Raw genomic sequence first — 13692 nt, forward strand, 5'->3', positions numbered from 1 at the left:
GCTGGCTAGTGTTTTGTTGTATTCTGCCCTTATCGCTATCTAGTAGCCGTGTTTAGAAAACGAAGCCGGAATCGTGTGTTCATCCACAGAAATATCATGGTCCTCAACACTTACCTGCACCCCTACCCAGCTTATCTCCCAACTTTTAATCCAACACAGATGAACCGATGATATGTTTTCCACGAAAGAAGCATATTTTTCAACAAAAACGAATCATCCTGGCGTGTGATGGCGTTGTTCTTTCAGCTTGTTTGTTTGCTCGGTTTTTGTTTGTTTCTTCAGTACAGAAAGAGAAAAAAGTAGTCGTAAACTGAAGTCGCGTTTGTTTCACCTTGTTGAAGAGTTCAGGCTTTCGTATGAGCATTAACACAAGAGACCATTAACTTCGTACCTGTTGTACCTTCGTACCTAACTTGCAAGATAACTCCAAGTTTAACTTTGGGCTAACATCCCATCGTGCAGAGCAGGAACAACTATATTGAATATGTACTTGAGCGGACACACCTCATAGAGAATGCAATGGGGCCACTGCTGTTCGAAACTGTCTGATTCAAATCATCCATATACCACGCCCAACACCGATGTGCAGTGTCAGCAATACAAAGGCTTCCAGTAAGTCTCAAGGTGTCCGTTAATCCGACTTCGAAATTCTGTGAGGGAAAACATTTATAACAGCAGCGTCGTTCGGCCCCTGGACACGGTACACACGCCAACTGCAGCCGTGGAACTTTGCTTAGGCGTTTAAATAAAGCGCGCTCACAATAAATTCGCGGCTAAAGCACGTTCCGGCTGCAGGTCAATCAAAAAAAGCTCGTCGAGTCGTTATTTCGGCCGACATACAGTTAAGCCCGCGGACGCAATGTCATGACACGGCGCCGTTAGCTCGCTCAACAACTCAAGCGCTCAGGAAGCGGGGAGCGGCGAAATGCGGAGCTGTGTTTGACCTAGACTTAGCGTGAGATCTCAGCTCCGTCGACAGCGAGTGACGGCTGGCTTGGGCAATTTCGAGGGCACACGGGAACCATGGCAACGCGGCTTGCCGAAATGGAAATGCCTTCGCAAATCCCGCGATATACGTTGTCGGCCGCCGCCAGCACGTAGTCGACATCGCGAAATGCCCCGTCGCGAGCAAACCCGCACCGACTCCCATTACATGCAAGTGCTTAGTGCCGCCAGCTAGCCCGGCTGGACTTTAGGAGTTTTAGTAGTCATGAGGAAAGGAAATGTTTACACTGTTGAGATTGCTGGCCGCATTTGGTGCGGGCCTTGTTTTGAAAAAAGTGGCCATTACAAACATTATTGACTTAGTATTGCATTCAGAAGACACCAGAAAGTGTAAAACAACGTTTATGGTTGTTGATTCATTTTTGTCTGTGGGACATCTGACTTTAATTTATTTTCGGAAGTTGCCAAAATAGATGGAAAAACTAAACGAACATTCCTGGCTCGTGAGCGGTGAATCTCAACATTGCAGCTAAATATTATAGGTGAGTGATTTTCCCAATGTCAAACATTTCCTATACTGCCGAGGTGCCGACTTCCTACCCAATAAGTTTTCTGGTGATCAAAACATCATCACGCAAGATGATTAAAGAAAACACCGTTCCCACATTGAGGCTACAAAACCACCATCTCCGATATGTAGTAGGCAAACATGCCTGTGGAGCCATGATTGAGCATCAATGCCTTGCTGCTGGTGCTGCTATCCATGGAGGAACTTAAAACAAGTTTTGATGGGACCTGCCTATATCCGTACCTATTATTTGCTCTGATGGCAACAGTGACTGTTTTTGATTAACATCTTTTCAGCATAAATGTTCCTCGGCCGGTGAAGTAGTGTATTACTGCCGCAAGCAGCTTAGCATATGACAATGCGTCCGTGCATTATTGCTTCAATATTGTTGTTTATTTATTTGTTCATCCACATATTAATTATTATTCTTTAGTATTGATATATTGGATTGACGGGGTGATCTAGCGCAGTGTGCCGTCCTCTCTCTCGTCCTGGTGTCTTCGCGTTTGTATACAGTGTCATGGATTTCCAACAAGCCGAAGCCGCCACCCTTGTGATCTATCTTGACTGCAGAAAACCAAGAGTGCCATTTTGTTGATGAGAGGCGGATATAAGCGTTCTGCGCGGCCACAGCGCTCTTTGCGTCTGCTTAAGTCCGTGAAAGGCTTATAGTGTAAATGCATTGTCTTGTGCTGGTAGGGCAATCACCATGCATATGCAGCGTACAATTAGAGATTTCCAAGAAACCACTGAGGCAAATTTCAAGAACTTCGTCAAGGCACCATAGGTGGAAAATTTTATTAAAATGAAGGAGAGTACGCGATGAAGATAGCTACCAACTTGTGGCGCTATACGAATTCTCCCCGTCTCATGAGCAGCAGTGACAAACAATAGCATCAGTTAAATAAAATGGTGATGAAACAAGTTTTCAAGAAGATAAAGGCGATTTTTCAAGAAATCCGGTACCCAACGCTCTTACAGCAGAGTGTTCCGAAGACTAAAGGCAAACCTAGCGTGGGAATAACTAGTGCCCTTGCACTCAATAATTTGCACATTATTAGCTGTGAAATACCTATACTGTGCACAAACACCCAATAAAACGAGAGAATAATATCTCTGACCAAGTGTACTGTGAAGGGAAGTGAATAGTTGCCAAATGCATAATAACTATAATGATTGCTAATAAGCGTTTAACGCGCATGAACCACTATTGTTACGAGGCACGCCGTGGTCGGCGACTCCAGATTAATTTCAACTAACTGGAGTTCATTTAATATGCACCTAAATATAATCATACGGGTGTTCTTTGTTTTTGGCCCCATGTAAAGAGGGCTGTCGTACTCGGGAATCGAACCCGCACCCTCGAACTTATCAGGTTGCTAAATGCAGCCCTTGAGGACTAAACAAGTACATTCTTCAAGAGCATGCCTTACCTTAGTGGAGATAGCTTAACGCTCATGGACCCACCGCAGTGGTCAAGTGGTTATGGAGCTTGACTAGTGACCCGAATGTCGCAGGATCGAATCCCTGGCGCGGCGGCTGCATTTCGATGGAGGCGAATTGCTGGAGGCGCGTGTACTTAGTTTAGGTGCACGTTGAAGAACCTCACGTGTTGTTGTTGTTGTCGTTGTTGTTGGATTTACTTTATTCTGCTCCTGAGAACACAGTAGTCGAACTTTCCCGAGCCCTCAACTATACGGCGCCTCTGATAATCATGTCGTGGTTTCTTGAACGTAAAAACCTAATAATTGTTGATTAGCGGTCATGGAATTGTCTTTTCGAAGAAGCTTTGCGCGACTTCTCCTACGTATTCCGTTAAATCTATCCGTTCGTTATGAGAACATGAGCGTAAATGAAGATTATTTTTGCTGTATCGGAACTTGTCAGTGAGCACAGTCGCATTTAACACACGCATGCACCGATAACGCGGACCGCAACTTAGAGTATCTTTACTTCTTTCGTGGCGCTTTTCAATGCGACGACCGCCAACAATCCGAACGTCATGTCCAATGGAGCATGTTTCTGCTTGATACGATGTTTAGAGTGAAATCAAGAGGCATAATGTAATCATAAGTAAATAATTTCGGCGCATTTCTTATATTGCTGATATCAATATGAATCATTTCCCTTTTTTTCGGTGACACTGTGGTTCGAATACTTTACGCCCCGGTTGCCTACTAAGCACACGTGCGCTCCCCGACAGTCGATGTGCTATCACAAGAGCGAAAAGCGAAATATTGAGGCGCCATTCCTTCTCGCCCACAAAATTTAAATAAAGAAGCAAAGAAAAAGATAAAGAAGCCGGATGGATCAGACGGGAAAGTTCTGTGGAACGTCGCCACTGAGGAAAGTGAGGAAGGGCGCTTAAGGAAATAAGAAGGGGAACACAGGGACGTGCAAAAACATGGAAGGAAGAAAGTCTCGGCAACGCGCGTGCTCGATGGCGACGTCGTCGGAGTGAAAAAGCGAGCTTTCTGCAGCCGGGCGTCTTTGTTTGACTTGGACTTAAGCGCGCGGGGTCGTTCTCGAGAGCAACGAAGACAGCGGGAGGCGAGGCTTCTCGCCTCAGCCAGGAAACCATGGCAACGGCACTTAGTGCCCCAAAGCCGCCGCCCGTGACCCGACGCGCCCCGCGCTCGCGCGAGAAAGCCTCGACGGCGACGTGGCCGTTCCTTCGGCGTCGCCGCTGATGCTTGTGTCAACAAGTGCGAGCGCGTTTTTGGGGAGCAGGCTTTGGGCGCTCGCGCTGCCGGCGCCAAGAGGTGAGGAAGGGAGGAGGTTAAGAAGAGACGGGAGTAGGGAAGAAGGGCAGCGTGCTCCCTCGAAAGGAAAAGCCCTGTGTCTACGTGTGCTCCTGCACGGCAAAGTTAAGCTTCGTGCTTCGAAGCGAGACGCGTGCTCCTGCTTGAGGCGAGATACTGAGAGCCCAGGAGACTAGAATAGCGATGGCACGAAGGATAATAAAGTTGAATATTAAGGAAAATATTGGAAGAGCGGTATTAATATTACGGCTCTGCGATTGGGGAGCGCGGTAATGTTCATCTCGGCGTCCAAGTTTGTCGCCCTATGCAATTCGCACTTTGTCTCAGCTAATATCTTCATCGCAAAACTTCAGACCTTCTGAAAACCGACGTCGAAGAGAAAAGCATGATAGACAGACACTAAACTTATCCTGGTATCTTCATACAAAAATACAGGTGTTTTTGTAGATTGATACTGGTTGTTTAAGTGTAGATTATATACGTATGTTCTATCTAGAGTTGCGCCACACGTGCTCAAAGAGCAGAGCATAGTCGGGAATTATATATGAACTGTTGCAGTGGTAGCTAAAGTTAGGAAAGAAATTGTACTAGTGTGGCAACTTATGTAACAAATACTGTTACACACACCGCTAAATAAGTCACATATGTTTGCGTTAACCTGAAATATATGTTGCAAGGACAACGTCACATTGCTGGCATTATCGTATATACGTGACCGCGTCAACTGTTGCTGTAGACGAAACTACACGTATGTAAGCATGTACACCTTCTAATCCGAATTGATCACTGTGGCAGTATTATTCATAAGAGATACAAACACAATGCCAGGGACCACACCACACAACATAAAAATGGTGACAATGTGTTCAGTTGTGTATTAGTTATCCTAAGCTTTTGCACAAGCTATAGGCATAAGTTATTCCGCATTCCTTTATACAGACAGGAGTTTTTCAGGGGTACGAAAAATGTAGTTTATTACAGCGAAGTTGTCTATGGTTTGTATCCGGGATTTTATCTGTTTACAAACTCCTAGTGCCCTCTATTGATCAGTAGAAGAACTAATGTGCATTGAAGGATTTCGAAGCAATAAAGTGGAATCTCTCCAGCCCGGTAACCAGTGGTGGAAGAAACTACTGCACTAGAGAGAGAATTAAACTTTATTTTAGGACCAAAGCGTGCGTTCTCCTCGCCCAGAGCTGGGTGCCCTCCTTATTCCACGCAACCTTCTCTTGCAGCCGAAGTCCGGGCCCTATAGACAACCGAAGCTGGTTGTCGGTGTTCAGTGACGTCATCAGTGCCTCCCGCTGGTTTTCCGGTTTTGATTGTGCGCCCTGTTTGTCTGCGGGCGTGATGCTTTGATTATTCTGGCATCCTCATGCTATATGGTACAGTGTGCTCGCAGTCTCCGAGTAGTAGGTGCAGTTCCTGCTGAAGTTTCCGGGATGCATTACGTGGAGTAGTGTGCGTGCGGATAGGTGTCTGCCTGGAGCCTTCTCCAAGTCACAGCTTGGTCGCTAGTCAGGCTTTTGTGAGCAGGTGGATAGAGGCGTCGCTGCTTCCTGTAGTTCTCGAGTATTTCTGAGTATTATCTGGGTATTCGCTCCTCTGCGTTTCCGTACTCTGAACATCGCTGTGGTGTAGCCCTATGTCTGTGATTTCAAGAAGTGTCATGCGCCGCTTAGTTCCCCGCTATGGAATCATGCCTTGGTGCACAAAGGATGCTTGCGTCTTCAAAGTCGCACTTGAGAATAACTTGAAGGGCTGATCTTCTGAATGGTCTTTTTAATAATCTCCGACACGGCTGTTGTGAAACTGTCACGATGGGGACTGACGAAGCGACTGCTAGCGTAATGCCCAGTTCCTCTTTGGTGATTGCATGATATGCATTTACTAATTCAGCAGCGAGCTCTTAAACTGATTCGTCTACCACGTTGGCTCCATATTTGTGTAGTCCTCGATATTTAATAACATTCGTGTATCTCACGCTCACATTGTTGCTAGAGCTCTCTAACCTTAGCTGTAAGTATTGTTCGTGTGCTTTCCTTGTTTCCTTTTCATGCTACAGGTGCATGTTCCAAGGTATTTTCCCCGGGAAATCAAGGATAATACATTAGAAAGAAAAATATTTTGTTAAATGTGCTGAGGTTTGAATTCCAGTACCCTCGCTCTCAGAAGGCAAAGGTCCTAACCTCTAGAACAGGTACTTTTTTAACACGAAAATGTTCTATGCCGGAGCCCTCGAAGATTTGCACGCGAACAGCTGATGAGATGAGTTTTGCTGACGCGGGTGAGCTGGGCGTTGAACCGACAACCCCTGGGTCCGCGACGGTACCGGCCGAGTGCTCTACCCACTAAGCTACCACCACGTTTTTAGGGGCGAAGCTCCTTAAGGCGGCACCCGTTCGTCCCTCGTAGTAGTGCGTAACCAGTCGTAACGCTAGTACCAGATCTTGACCTCCAAGGTGGTGCCGGTGGGAAATTTTTCCTGTGCGTTGTTGAACAATAAAAAAATTCGCAGCGTGCGCGTTAACTAAAAGCCGAATTCTTCTGTCTCTCATTCCCCATTAGCAGCCATTGGCATGTTCCAGTAGGAAACGTTAGTAGAAGTAGAAGTGTAAGTGTTAGCTAAAAGCCGACTTCTTCTGTGTCTCATTCCTATTAGCAGCCATTGTTTACCTCCAAGGTAGTGCCTGGTGAGACTTCTCCTGTGCGTGATTAAACAATAAAAATTTTGTTCCAAACGCCGTTGATTGATGAAATAAACCAACGAAAGACGCCAGATGTTTTCTAAAAGCAAAACGGAAGAACGCCAGATGTTGCTAAAGCAAAACGAAAAGACGCCGGCTGCTTAACGAAAGACGCCAGATGTTTTCTAAAGCAATGGTTTTCTAAACAATGAAAATTCACAGCGTACATGTAAAATTAAAGTGAGCTGCAAGTCGGCATAGCTCATCGAACCTTTAGTATAAACGCGCCCGATCTCTCGTCGGTGATGATGTACTGGGCAGAATTCACGGAAGATTCACGATTTACCGATGAACCTCCGCAGCTTCGCCCACTCATCATCATTCACTCCGTGGATATGCTGTGATTTTTATAGCGTTTATTAAAATGCGTATTAAAATACACATAAAAAGACATAAATATTATGTTTCGAAGATACATCCTCATATTTTCGGAGACAAGGCTTAGCAGGAATGGCTAAACAAACACAGCTGATCTCAATAATAGATACAAAGCATACCTGACGCTTTTTCTCCAGCGTGAGCTGAGACAGAGCGATAGCCTATTTCACTATTTATTTATTGCTGTGAGGAGAGTTGGCGAGTAGCAAGGGCGAGTTTGCATCGAAGCGGGCGGTCACGTCTCAATGAGTGCTCCCATGATGGCTTGCAACCCCATGTACAGGCGGTTGCTAATACAACAATTAAAGGCATACGCCATAAATGCGAAGTAGATTAAACATATCACTTATCGCTGTGGCGTAGTACGTACCAAACAAAAGCAAATGTGTCAACGTTATCAACTTTGAGTCGACTACATGTAGAACTATGTTTTGCAGCGCAAGCATGTGACTTCCTTACGCTCTACTGGAACCAGCTTTTGTGGTACGGCCACGACCGCTTAGCTGACCCAATGCGTTGGCTGGGGCAACAAACTGGTTGGGGGAAGGCTAGTTACTATAACGTGATCAAACATGGCAGCGCCCGTACGCCGCTGAGGAATATAGCCTATAGGAGATGTTGTCCGTGCTCTGGAACGGTGCCACCTGTGGCATCTCCCCTCACACTCTCTCAGCAATCACCTGATGGCACAGCAGCGCATAGCAAAAGTTGCGCGTTGCTCCTTCCAACGCGCGTTGCGCAACTGTTGCGCAACGCGGCGGCCGCGTCTAGCGGTGGCGTCCGTCGGCGGCGTCGATATCGTTGCAGCAGGCGAGTTATTCGGATGGCTCCCAAGCGGCCCGGTGATGATTCCACGGCAAGCGGTTCGGAGAAGCACCCCAAGAATGTGTATTCCCCCGAGACCATGGTATAGTCAGTCGAATGGCCACAGGATTTGGCCAACACACTTTCCAATTTACAAAGTGTCCTTCATTTTTTTTTAATATGGATGGATGCTATGAGCGAGGCTAATGCTTGGGCTAAGGTGACCACCTCGCGGTGTGTTAAGGCATTGACAATATTGCACTTCTCCTATTGGAAACGCGCCGAGTGGGACGGACGAATAGCAACGGCGTGTAGCAACGAAGCGACGATCATGATGCATTACCTCACTTTACCGCTTCCAGAAGGCAACACCACCCCGCCGACCGAGAGCACTGCGAGAGGACAGTGTGAGATATAAAAGACGCGTCTGTAAAGTATTCGGGGTTTAGGACCGTAGTGCAATGGATAGCGTGCCCGGCATCGGTTGTCCCGGAACGAGAGGTCGTGGGTTCGACACCCTTTGATGGAACGTTTTCCTTTGCCAGCTGATCGTGTGCTTCTTTTTGGACGTTATTTCTGTGACAGAAATACGGCCCGAAAGTCTTGGTGGACCCCGGCATAAAACACAATCGTGTAAAAAAATTTTGCAGTGGCTTAGCTCGGCTATGCCAGGATAACGTAGCGCTAGGAAATGTTCAGCTGATTGTTCTTAGATTTCCTGATTGTCTAGCATTAGCTTGATTATCATGCTTACTGCTGCTCCAATGACACACACATGGTATACATATTATGTGGCACATGTATATTTATTTTGCCAGGCAACTACTTCGGAATCTGATGTGTTAAGCTTCTCCGCTCTTCTCCGCCGTTGAGCAGCATTCGTGCTTTACTCCTCCATGGCTAAACCACATGGGCAAACGCCAGTCAGAGGCGCTATCAAGCGGCTCCAGCGCAGTGTCAGACGGTGACTGCACAGCGAAGGCGAATAGCTGCGCGCACACTGGCGCTAGTACGTCTATTTCGGCTACGACGTCACTCCTCTGGAAAGCGCAGACCGGCGGCAGCGAGTCGCGCGCGGCAGCGGCGGAGCGCGCGGAAGGTGCCGGCTCCGATGCGCCAGCTGCGTGACATCACTGATCCTCGCGCATGCGCAGAATGGCTCTTGAGGAGCCACGCGAAACTGGCTCGGCTAGGCCAGTGTAGCTAACGCTACAAAAATGTCTTCCCAAGCATCAACGTACGTTCAGCAGTGAAGCCAACTTTAAGGGAATGGCCGTAAGGTTGGTTTCTATAAGCTGGCTTTCCCACTTCGTGTTTTGAAGGCACGAGATTATGTTTTGGAGCGAACAATCTACGGGGCGGTGTCGTTGTCGATGTGTCGCGGACTCGCGGTAGACTCTGCACAGTGGTTCGAACGTTGATGGGTACGTTCACAGTCTGGCTTTCATGCACGTGGATGGGCACATTGACAATCTGGCTTTGACACCAAACAGGCCTCCTCTGTGTAGCCCCTCTGCCGTGTGCTATAAACAGCTTCGCTAGTCATCCGCCTTCACAGAGTGGAACGGATCCTCAATCTTTGTCGTAGCATTTGACTTGTATTAGAGCAGTAGATGCGTAAGGCTTGACCGGAAGATACATATTTTAGTGTGCGATGAAGAGACCATGCACGCTTTCAGGAAAGAATATGCCGCGCTACTATTCATAGCTATCACCTTGCATTTCTTGTCCACCTGCATGGTCTTCAGCCAAGTACATCAATTTATTGCAAATAAACCCAATATTAGGAACTCAATTGTTCTCTTGAATAAGCATTTCTTCTTTTTCTTCTCACTCGATGGTATCGATCCTTGGAGCCCACCCAGAAACTTGCTGCACCTCACATGCTATGACAGTGCTTTACGATCGACCTCTAACCAAGCGACGACTCCATGTCATTACGTCACCATATGTCATGACGACGACACCAATTTAGGCAACCTGCGACGTCATGATTACGTCGCATCTTCACATTTCTTCTGACGCATGTCTGAATCTTTTATGATGTCGCCCGATTTTAGAACAATAGCTCTCCCATTTCACATGCAAACCAAAACATCTGCTTCCGTAAATCTGACCTTCAAGCTCTGCGAAGGTCATGCCAGCGTTTCTGAGCTGCGGCGCTGACATTTCTGAGCTGCATCAGCTTCGTAGAGATATGGTTACAAATTGCCCGTGAGATGGTTCAAAGTTGTCCCCGATGAATTTTGCACCGACGTTTCTCCACTGGTTCAGCGCGTTGATCACGTGTTTTGTTTCACGCGCATCACGTGTCATCGCAATGCCGATAAAAAACATTCAGCGAAACGCAAATGCGACGCGTTCTCGAAAACGAACAGCTGCTCAACGTCATTCTCTCGTGCCACCAACGCCAGAACAGCTGACTGCATTCAAGTTAATAGCGCGTTTGCGCCAAGAACGCCTTCGTCACCGAGCCGCGTCTGTGCCGCGCGAAACCGAGCTGCAGCTCGACATACCTGCTTTAAGCGCGTTCAACCACGGCAATTTTAACAGCAGAGCTGTTTAAGCCGAGCTTTAGTCCGTCCGTCAGGGACAAGACACATCGCGGAGCAATGACGTCACGTCACGTTGCCTAGCAACCCCTGGTACATCTGTGCACAGCTTCGCGCTCGCAACGCTATCGCGCTCCTAGCCCTATAGCGAGGCAAGGCTGGCTACTTGGCTCAAAAAAGCTGGGCGTAGCTTGCTCTAGTGGCGCTATAGGCTAGAGACAGAGCGGAGCTGATCAGCACCTAGCAGGTCTTGGCCTGAAGCTGAGCACTACTGTTTACCACCCGGCAACACTGCACTCGTCTCTGTTACGGGGCCACCTGCCATAACTGAAGGCTGGCTTAGAGTGATACAGTGGGACTTGGCGACTCTGGGCATCACCTTCCAACACTTGGCAACACTTAGCGAAAACCTAGCAATGCCTACCAAACTTAGTAAGACTTAGCATAACATCGCTACACTCAGCAATGCCTAGCAAAACCTGGCAATGCCTAGCAAAACATACCAAAAGCTTATCAATGCAAAGCAAAACTCCGCAATGCATAGCAAAACTAACCAAAAGCTTAGCAATGCCTAGCAATAATTAGCATAACCTCGAAATACTTATCAAAACTTACTATAACCTCGTAAAACTTTGCAAAACCTAGCATAACCTCGAAAAACTTTGCAAAAATTTAGCAAAACTTTGAAAGTCCAGGACCGCTCGACCGCTGACACGCAGTTCGCGAGATCAAATCCCGGCCGCAGCGGCCGCATTTTACAGCGAAAGCTGTTATGAGATCATTTCACCGGCCGTTTTTGGCGCCGTAGTTGTCCGCCGCCGCTGCCGCCGCCGCCGGTGTCCGTAACCAGTATCGCTCGAAATAAGAAAAAAAAACGAAACAAGAAAAAATTCCAGGATCGAACGAGGTTCGAACCTGGGCCCTCTGCGTGGGAGCCCGGTATTCAACCTCTGAGCCACGCCGGTGCTTGAAACTGCTTTGCAAAAAGGTCCTATACATGCTTCATGTCGGGAAGGAACCACATTAGCATATGCAATATAGCGTGGTAGAAGAGTAAAAGAAACACCAAGCGTCGCACAACGCGAATTTTGTAACCAGGCGTCACACAATGCGAATTGCGCAACGAGTAGGTTGTTGAATGCTTCCAACCCATTACAAAGGGCTCTGCCATAATTCTTCATCGTCATCAGGCACAGCATCAACAAAGTGCGCATAATGCCTTACATGCGTTTAGCAGGTACCAACGCTCTCCGTAGAATGACGAAAAATGGCACAGTGCTTGCTGCCCTACTTCTCAAAAATTACAATGATTTATAGTGTAGTGGGTTCCTCGTAAGTGCACTTGTATTGGTTGCCAAGGAAGCCCATAAGCGCATGATCCACTTCCTCGGGGTCTCAGTAAAATTACAATGATTTATAGCGTAGTGGGTTCCTCGCAAGTGCACTTGTATTGGTTGCCAAGGAAGCCCATAGGCTCATGATCCATTTCCTCGGGGTCTCAGTAAAGTTCTTCGCCCCCCCCCCCCCCCGTCTCTCTCCCACGTCAACGTATGTTACACAGCATGACGGGAGAGGGAAATAGCGACCGGGCGTCACCCAATGCAAATTACATAACTGGTGGGCCGTTTAAAGATTCCAACCCATTACAAAGGGCCGAGCCATAATTCTTCATCGTCATCAGTCATGGCGTCAACAAAGTGAACATAGTGTCTTACAGACGTGTAGCTGGTGCCTCACTTCTCCGCAGAATGACGAATAATGGCTTAGTAGGTGCTTCCCAACTTCACAAAAATTGTGATTTATGGCGTAGTGGGTACCTTTCTAGTGTACTTGTATTGTAGCCCCAAGAGAGCTTAACGGGCTCTGGAAACGCCGCTCTTCTAGCTTTCGCTGTGACTGTGCTGCGGTTTCAGCGCAGGCCTGGTGTTTTTTGATGATGTCGAAAAGGCCTGAGGCCCGTGCGCTTAGATTTATGTGCACGTTGAATAACCCCAGGTGGTCGAAATTTCCAGAGCCCTCCACTACGGCGTCTCTCATAATCATATCGTGGTTCTGGGACGTTAAACCCATATCAACTATTATATGAAAGGCCATGACCAGCAAGTTGCCGATCAGCTCTACTGTTTAGCCTATCTATCCCTGCGCGAGTAGTGCAGGCTACGCTCAGCTTTTTCCTTCATCAAATTTTTCGTCTTCAATCTCAGTTTATATTGCTGTCTTAAGTGACAGCAAGGAATATGCTAAAGGTAACGCAGCGGCAGCGAGGTACTTTTAAAGATTTTTTGGGTATTGTTCTTTTCTAGAAAACTTGCGGAAATATTTCTTTGAGATTAACGCAGGTCTCCGGAGCATGCTTGAAGTTACAGAGAGATAGCTAGCAGGTACTACTGCACAGCCGCCTTTGGCTCCATTCGCATGAAGTCTGCGTTAGGACTGTATATGCAGGGAAAGCTGCATTAAGCTCTCCCATAAATGTTTACACGCTGCTTTAAACCTTCACCATATTTTGGGGAACACATGCTGTACTCTACCATCACATATTAGTGGCAGGAGCAAGGAGTGACACTCTCGTTTCTCTACCAAGCACTTCCGGTCCCGCACTTACTTCCGGTTCTCCGAATATTTAGAAAATTAGTTTTAAATACCACGGCGGATCCCTCCGTGATAAGAATCGGTATAACACGAAAGTAAAACGTGTCCTCAGAGAAGTAGTCAAATGTTTAATCTAAATTGACATAACAGAGCTTGCAGAATGTCTATTGGTGTTTGGCAACTGTAGCACCGTTTAACGTGGATGTGCCCACGTTGACGCTTGGTGGTACATCTCCATCCCGACGACTAACGTCCATGATCAATGATTAAACAAACCTTTGTGGTACCTGTCGTGGTTAACGGGGAGAGCGAATTCAGAGAAAGCGGTGTGACAACCAGAGAGC

The 13692-nt window shown here is 47.2% G+C and overlaps 1 protein-coding gene across 1 annotated transcript in view; it reads right to left on the minus strand.

Moving 5' to 3' along the window:
- Positions 1 to 13692, minus strand: part of LOC119397333 (protein dissatisfaction-like) — a 332205-nt gene that overhangs the window by 14815 nt on the left and 303698 nt on the right.

This window comes from Rhipicephalus sanguineus, chromosome 6 (genome assembly GCF_013339695.2).
Source record: "Rhipicephalus sanguineus isolate Rsan-2018 chromosome 6, BIME_Rsan_1.4, whole genome shotgun sequence".
In the NCBI taxonomy this organism is placed as follows: Eukaryota; Metazoa; Arthropoda; class Arachnida; order Ixodida; family Ixodidae; genus Rhipicephalus; species Rhipicephalus sanguineus.